Genomic DNA, 8,843 nt, shown 5'->3' with positions numbered 1-8,843 from the left:
GACATCCGATATAGACAGACACATTCTGCAGAGAGAGCAGGACAAAATGAGGCTCAAAGAGCAAGAAAGGGAGAGGAGAACAACAGAGTAAAAGAGTGAAGATGAGCATTACCTTGAGAACCATCCCACCGTTGGTCTTCTGAAAACACTGTGAACTGCCAGTCTGATAATCAAAAATATAAACAAACTCAAAACGTACTAATATGTTCACATTACCAATATCAAAACCAATCCAAAGCAAAATCAAGCCAAATGCCATCTGATTGCCAATGAATAATTAGCAAATTAATTGCAACAATTTTATCATTTTAATCTGTGATATTTCCTCTCCCCTGAAAACATCTAACCTTAAAACATCCCTTTGTCACCTAGACAGCAGAGCGCAAGGTGATCTGAACAAACACTCAGGAAATGAATTACAGTAAAAAACTGACCATGCAACTGCAATTCATTACATTTGTACAAAAATAAATAAATATATAATTCAACATTAGGTGAATGTGTATGTGTGTACTTATGAGTGTAGTGTTGGGCTTTTAAGAACGCTGAAAGAGAATGAGGCTGTTCAGTATCGAAGTAAAATCTATCAGGAAGTCTGGGGGCTGTGTGTGAGTATCTTTTTTTTTATCTTTTTATTTCTATGGTAACACCTAACACATTATTATATGGCAGACAGAGTCTGTAAACATGACAAGAACAAACACTGTAGCATGAATATTGTAACTTCTATTAGCAATGCCAAAAAAACTCTGATAACTGCCTGGGAGATGTCTATTATAGCTATTCATGTAAATATAGGGTGAATTAAGGGTGATTGGGACATAAGGTCAAATGGGACAGTATAATTATAAAGAATTTATTTTCTCACCTATTGAGTGAAAATAAAACCTTTATTTTTTTTTTGCTGAGCCCTAGCTGTAAGACCACATAATTAAAATGGGATGCCCTCATTGGTGTGACATCATATAGGTTGGCGGGGCAGGCATCAAACAGGAAGTTGACCGTGAAATTGCTAATTAAGAAAATGATTCACCTTGTAATAGAGAACCATTTTATATGCTCTGAATGCTTTAAATCAGTGGTTTCCAACCTTTTTAATTATGCAAGCCCTAATCAACCACAAAAATATTCACAAACTAGCTAGATTTTGCTAAAATAAAAATTCTGAAATAGAAGCATTCTGAAAATAAAAGCATTATAGATAAACTTTTTTTTTTTTTTTTAACTTGTCTATTTGATTTTTTAATGTTTTCAATAACTTCCGGACTTCAAGCCTTCTTTTACCTCAGTTGCATGTGTTGTATTGTGAATTGTGGATGGATTTATGAACTGAGAAATAAACATGGACTCTTAATGATGATGAACAAAAAAGGAAATATTGCATATAAAATTATATCAAAATATGAACTAGCTTGTGCAATTCAGTAAATATTCTTACACTTCCGTAAATCAATGATAAAATGTGCTGTCCCAATCACCCAAATGTTCCCAAAAAAAGATTTTTTTTTTTTCAGGCTCAGTTTACAGAAAAGTGTACATCACACATCCTTTCATTATAATATAACATTGTTTCCTCCTCAAATGGGTATTTAACATCTTCAGTATTACAGTATTACAGGCATGTTGGACTGATGTTTTTTATTTATGGCAAGAAACCTTGCACAAGGCAGGAATTCAAAAACTGTCCCAACAACTCTTAATTATTTTTTCTTTTAAGTTTTATTTTTATGTTTTACATTTATTGTATAATGTTAAACTGTATTTGCAATAGAATTAAAAAGTGTCTGTCACCTTGTACAGCACATTCTTGTACATGTTAGATGGGGCTCACTATAGGATCTCAAATGACATGTAAAAAGAAGGAGTAATACAAAACTCCACTCCAATGTAACTGCATAGTCAGCAAATATGAAGATGTGTCCCTATGAGAAATGAATGCTGGAACTCTGTAGCAGTCTTAGCCTCTAACGTGTTTCTGAACTGCTTACACTTCACATAATAGGCCTGTTGGTGGCACTTGGGCTTCATTTAACCAACAATGATAGTTTCATCAAACTTAAACGGCATGCACTAGTATACAATTTCAGGGTTTGCTTAAAAAATAAATAAATCAATTGCAAGTTGCATATATAACTTTTATAGCAGATGTACTGCTATTTTATAGCAGAGTAACTAGATTTAGGCCCTATTTTAGGCCCATATTTTTACTCTTACTCTTCATGGAAAGGGATTTTATGCTGTCCACCAGATGGCACAACTAAACTGAATAATTAAATATTACTCAGCACTTTTCAACATCTACAAACATCAAGTTTCTTTACATAGATCTATATACCATATTTATATATTTCGCAATTGCTAAACACTCACTGAAAGACTTTTTAGAATTACTCCATAATTCATTTTGTTTTGGAGTTCTTTTTTCCCGACCTTGCATGTCAGTGGTAGGCCTACACCAGCAATGTGGTTCCAAAAATATTTCATTTTGATTCGTGATGGAAATTTGGAGCAGACAAACAAATGCTTCAGGTTTCCTGTCTGGCCCCAGTCCAGAAAAATTCCAACAAATTTTCAGAATAAAACTACGTTAGTCATTCTCAATTCATTTCATTCCTGAAAAGAAAGGTGCAACAAAGCTGTTTGTTAAGACTGACAAACAGCATCACACACTCCACCTGCTGCTCTTTTGTTTGCTCTGCTTGAAATTATTCACTGTTGTCTCAGAAGGATATCACAATGTTTTTCCAAGCATTTCTTTGCAGCCAGAGTCTTTCCAGTACAACTTACAAGACGTCCAGATATTTTGTTTGTAATGAAGTCTGATTTTGGCATCAAGTATTCCAACAAAAGGCGTTATGGTGTGTCTAAACTACAAACCCGATTCCAAAAAAGTTGGGACACTGTACAAATTGTGAATAAAAACAGAATGCAATGATGTGGAAGTTTCAAATTTCAAATTTATTTTATTCAGAATACAACATAGATGACATCAAATGTTTAAACTGAGAAAATGTATCATTTTAAGGGTTAAGATTAGTTGATTTTTAAATTTCATAGCATCAACACATCTCAAAAAAGTTGGGACAAGGCCATGTTTACCACTGTGTGGCATCCCCTCTTCTTTTTATAACAGTCTGCAAACGTCTGGGGACTGAGGAGACAAGTTGCTCAAGGTTAGGAATAGGAATGTTGACCCATTCTTGTCTAATACAGGCTTCTAGTTGCTCAACTGTCTTAGGTCTTCTTTGTCCCATCTTTCTCTTTATGATGCACCAAGTGTTTTCTATGGGTGAAAGACCTGGACTGCAGGCTGGCCATTTCAGTACCCGGATCCTACTTCTACGCAGCCATGATGTTGTAATTGATGCAGTATGTGGTCTGGCATTGTCATGTTGGAAAAATGCAAGGTCTTCCCTGAAAGAGACGACGTCTGGATGGGAGCATATGTTGTCCTAGAACTTGGATATACCTTTCAGCATTGATGGTGCCTTTCAAGATGTGTAAGCTGCCCATGCCACACGCACTCATGCAACCCCATACCATCAGAGATGCAGGCTTCTGAACTGAGCGATGATAACAACTTGGGTTGTCCTTGTCCTCTTTAGTCCGGATGACATGGCGTCCCAGTTTTCCAAAAAGATCTTCAAATTTTGATTCGTCTGACCACAGAACAGTTTTCCACTTTGCCACAGTCCATTTTAAATGAGCCTTGGCCCAGTGAAAACGCCTGCGCTTCTGGATCATGTTTAGATTTGGCTTCTTTTTTGACCTATAGAGTTTTAGCCGGCAACAGCGAATGGGCACGGTGGATTGTGTTCACCGACAATGTTTTCTGGAAGTATTCCTGAGCCCATGTTGTGATTTCCATTACAGTAGCATTCCTGTATGTGATGCAGTGCCGTCTAAGGGCCCGAAGATCACAGGCATCCAGTATGGTTTTCCGGGCCTTGACCCTTACGCACAGAGATTGTTCCAGATTCTCTGAATCTTTGGATGATATTATGCAATATAGATGATGATAACTTCAAACTCTTTGCAATTTTTCTCTGAGAAACTCCTTTCTGATATTGCTCCACTATTTTTCGCCGCAGCATTGGGGGAATTGGGGATCCTCTGCCCATCTTGACTTCTGAGAGACACTGCCACTTTGAGAGGCTCTTTTTATACCCAATCATGTTGCCAATTGACATAATAAGTTGCAAATTGGTCTTCCAGCTGTTCCTTATATGTACATTTAACTTTTCCGGCCTCTTATTGCTACCTGTCCCAACTTTTTTGGAATGTGTAGCTCTCATGAAATCCAAAATGAGCCAATATTTGGTATGACATTTCAAAATGTCTCACTCTCAACATTTGATATGTTATCTATATTCTATTGTGAATAAAATCTAAGTTTATGAGATTTGTAAATTATTCCATTCCTTTTTTACTCACAATTTGTACAATGTCCCAACTTTTTTGGAATCGGGTTTGTATCAAGAGGGCTCTGTTTAAGTTTATGGGCCTAAAACACAACAACAGAATATAATCCATACATTTTCTTCCTATTTTTGTGGAATTTTCTTACAATGTACAAATTGCATTATACTAGGAGGGGGAGCTAACAACACATAGGCTACCTTTGCTAATGGAAATTCATAGGTAAAAACAAATTTGAAACATTTGAATCAGAATGTGTGAATGAGTCACTATTCACTACACACAGTTTAACAGTTACTTTCTGTTGTGCAGTGAAGTAAAAGCTGTTTGCCTCCTCTAAAGCTGTAATTTGCTGATATATTTGTCATGGGCTGAAGCATTGCCTCATGGCATTGTTATGTTATTTTATCCTCCTTAGAAAAAGGCAATAAAGTCTGCATAAGCTATTTCCCAGGACAGGGTTTAGGAGGTATAACAGACCGTTTTAGACCTGAAAAGTCTCAGTGCATGGATAACAATCCCATGGCTTTAGCTTCATGTTACTAGCACACATATGGGGAATTACATCACAGGATACCCGGGATGTTTGGCAACACTGCTGGGTTCTCATGAGTCAAAACTATTTTCCTGCATGAGAGCGAGGCTATTTTTGTCAGTCAAGTAAGGTGCTTCTTGCAAAAGCTCAGACATGTGTTGGGACTATATTTGGATCAACGGAATCTCCTCTTATTCTATATAAAAAAATAATAATAAAAAAAAAAAAGATTGTATCTTGTCATTTAGTTATCATACAACTAACTATTGCAGGTACTGTACAGACCCCCCCATGAATAAACATGAAGTTAAAGTCACCTTTACATTAAAACTGCAGCAAAATAGCATGAAAAGTAAAATACTTTAGCTGAAAAAAAATGACTGTTATTGTCTTCTTGAATTAATGACAATCTATTTTCCTGTTTAACACTGTAAAGCTGCTGTGACACAACCAGTATTGTATAAAGCGCTATACAAATAAAGGTGACTTGACTTGAAAATGGAGGCGATGGATGCCAGATGTTTTCTTTTGCCCTATTTTTACTGGCAGTTATCAAGCATGAATGAATTATTATCTAATCTCCTGCTGATACTCTTGCTTAATGCCTGTCTTTTGCGCAATACTTGATTGCGTATAAAATTCCACTAAGATCCTGCACAATTAAATAGTTAAAAAATTCTTGTGTCACTACTGAAACATTCATGACTTCATTTGCTTTATCATCAGAGGTAATGAGGGGTTAGGTTATGCATCACACATGCAACCATGCAAACTTTCCCAGGGATTATGCAAGAGTAAAATAACTTATTTTGTGACAGGTTTAAAACATACATAACCCTGAGACAAAACAGAGTACGTCTGATCTTAGTAAGCAGCTTTAGTAGGGCTCCTTAAAAGCCCTGTCAAGAAAAAAAAAAAATCTATATATATTTTGATGAGCTCTGTCTTCCTCATCTGTTTACCCTGGAAATGTATTCAAAATCAGTGTCAGAAAAGGGATATCACATCGCTCTCAATCTTTGTTCTTTGGTTCAGAGATGTAGATAACTATGGCAGCTGCAGAAATCAAGATTGCACATTGCTCTCATTATTTCAGTAAGAAGCGAAGCATTCTTTGGAAGAATGTGTGACCAAGTATTTGAACTTGTATAATTTAGTTATTTACTGAGCATTTCAGGTAGTAATTATTATTATTATTATTATTATTATTATTTTTATAATCTGAATAGTATGAAACTTGGTGAGTTTTTGGATAGGTGAATACAAAACAAAACTGTGGACATGATTTGAAAAGGCATGGTTTTAGGTTTTAAGCCACTTTTAGGGTAAGATATACTAAAAATTAAAAAGACTTTCTTTTGTGTTTTTGCAAAGAAAGTTCTGCATACAGACAACAATGCTGTCAAAATGATCCCCGCTCACACAGATCTGTGAAAACGACTAAAAGTGCTGTATTATACATGCCAGACCAGTACATTCTTCTTAAATTTGTTTTTAATGACATGTTTTTACTTGCCCTTGAAACCCGTTTTAAAAAGTTTCAGGCCCCCAAAACGCTATTGTCATGTAAATGAATGGTCAAAACTCATAAAAAGTTTCCATTTTTTAGTTGAAAACAGTGTTGTGTAAATGTGTGGGTTCAATTTAAAAATCAGCCATTGTGAATTAAAAAAGCCGAAAAGGAATTTATGCTTATTGTCTTCAGTCAGATTTGACCACCAGAATCACAAGTGTAACCCCAAAATTAAGAATACCAAAATGTCAAGTACAAACAGCAGTTTAAAGGGGGAAGATGATATTTACACTTACAGACATTGCCTAAATTGATTGTTGTGGGTAGTAATTCACATTTGACAGGCCCTGAGAAAAACTTTTCCACCACCAGAGCATTCTAGATTCTTCTGTTGGGGCTCATACGGAGCAAACTGGCAACAAGACATAAATATCTGTCCAACTCCTGGCAACATGTGCATGTGCCCTCTAATGTGTATGTACCAAATGTTAAGCTGAGAGGACATTTAGAAACAACCATTTCTCCACATTTTCTCTCTATGCCATGCTCAGACATAAGGCGAGAGCATGTGTGCTACTAAATAAGTGACACCCTATCCATCCTCACCTGTCAGTGTGTGACTTGGGTTGAGCTCTTGTGAAACAGCATAGTGAACATTCCTGTCTACGGCATGCATTACATAACAGTGCAAGGACCTTATCTGGGTTAACACGGTATGATGTTACTGCTGAAAAATCACCACATGCTGGGTAAATCAAAACATATCTGTGAATAATCATGTTTCAGTGAAAGCATGGAATTCCAAAGAGGTTTCTGAAAAACATGAAAACATTTGAAAACCGATGACTATTTCACCAGCCAGTTCATAACTCATAGACATGGACGTAAATACAGCTGATGGATGCTTTGCAATGACTATTTCATATTTGCAATGCTGAAACATAGAAGCTTTGAGACTTTTGCCAGGTAATTTGAACACTTCATCAGTCTGGCATCCATCAGGCATGTCTGACCTTCCTTTGGATCTCTTGATGTACGTCGTTGGATGTTCTCTACACTGTAGGCACAATAACAGATCATAATTAGGATATCTTTAGAGTAGAGTCACAGTGACAGAGATTAGAATTAGCCTCCTCTGGTCTTGATTCCAGCTTAAATAAGGTCAGTGATTTTTACAATAAAAATGCATTATAAGTGTCTTCTTCTTTATCAATCTGTCATTAAAGAACATGCTTGAGATAAAAAAAAAGAAAAGAAAAAAAGAAAGTGCGTGAAAAAAGACAAACATCACTTGAGATTTATTTGACTGTGGATATTGCATTATGTATTTTTTAATTTCATTGTTTTTTTTAGATTATTATTCTTTGGGGTTTAAATGTTCATAATTTGACTAATGAGTAATTTCACCTAATATATAAAGACCTTTAAGCACAGCTGACTGCACAGAAACTTACCTCACCCTATAACACCTAACTGTGACTCATAAGATTATGCCATATGAGCTTAACATTGCATAAAACACAATACACCTCAAAACAGCTGGGTGTCAGATTAAGATCCCTACAACAGGAAGATGATACTTTTGCCACTTCCTGTTGCTCCACCTTCAGCACTCACTGTAGATGCATCTATCTGAAAAGACTAACCCGACTCCGTAACACCACACCCTCCATTTGTGCAGCCCTTTTGTGCTGTCAGGTTAGTCAAACGTGACTAATTGGTTTCAAGCAAGATACAAACTATTTTGTTTGTGTATTGGCTTTTCTAATGTCTATTTCTAGGGATGAATTTTATACTCTCTTGGTTTCAATTGTTCAGCTGTATTTAAGTTTAAGTTATTTTACATTTTGTTAAATGGTAGCCTACATTTATACTATGTAATTCAATACAGGTGGGCTTCAAGAAGTTGCCAAAAGCTATTCAGCAAAAAGGAAGGCATTTTCCATCATAAGGCTAATTTAAAGCGGAACTATATGCTTTTATTTTTACATTAACTTCCTTTAGTGGATAATGTTGCTATTTGTGCATAAAAAAGATGAGCAAAGTTACAAAACACAAATTACACTCCAGAGTTATTCGGTATATCAGTAAATGCTGTTTTTGAATGCCCTCAAATGCTTTGATTATAATCCTGAGGTTTCTTCCAGGAATGTACACATCACAATTTCCTGAATTTAAATAATTCCTACCCAAAGTATTCCCATAAAAACACAAAGAGGGAGCAGAGCCTGGTTGAGTTGCGTTAGTAGTGTGTTGTTTGCTATGTCTAAGAGACACTAGGTGCTTCCCAAATCACGTAATTATGCACTATACACTATAAAATTCCAAAAGAAAAAAGTGCACTTTAATTAGCCGAATAATGCAATTAAATAACCG

This window comes from Cyprinus carpio, chromosome A6 (genome assembly GCF_018340385.1).
Source record: "Cyprinus carpio isolate SPL01 chromosome A6, ASM1834038v1, whole genome shotgun sequence".
Classification (NCBI taxonomy): domain Eukaryota; kingdom Metazoa; phylum Chordata; class Actinopteri; order Cypriniformes; family Cyprinidae; genus Cyprinus; species Cyprinus carpio.
Note: the sequence above shows the minus strand (reverse complement) of the source record.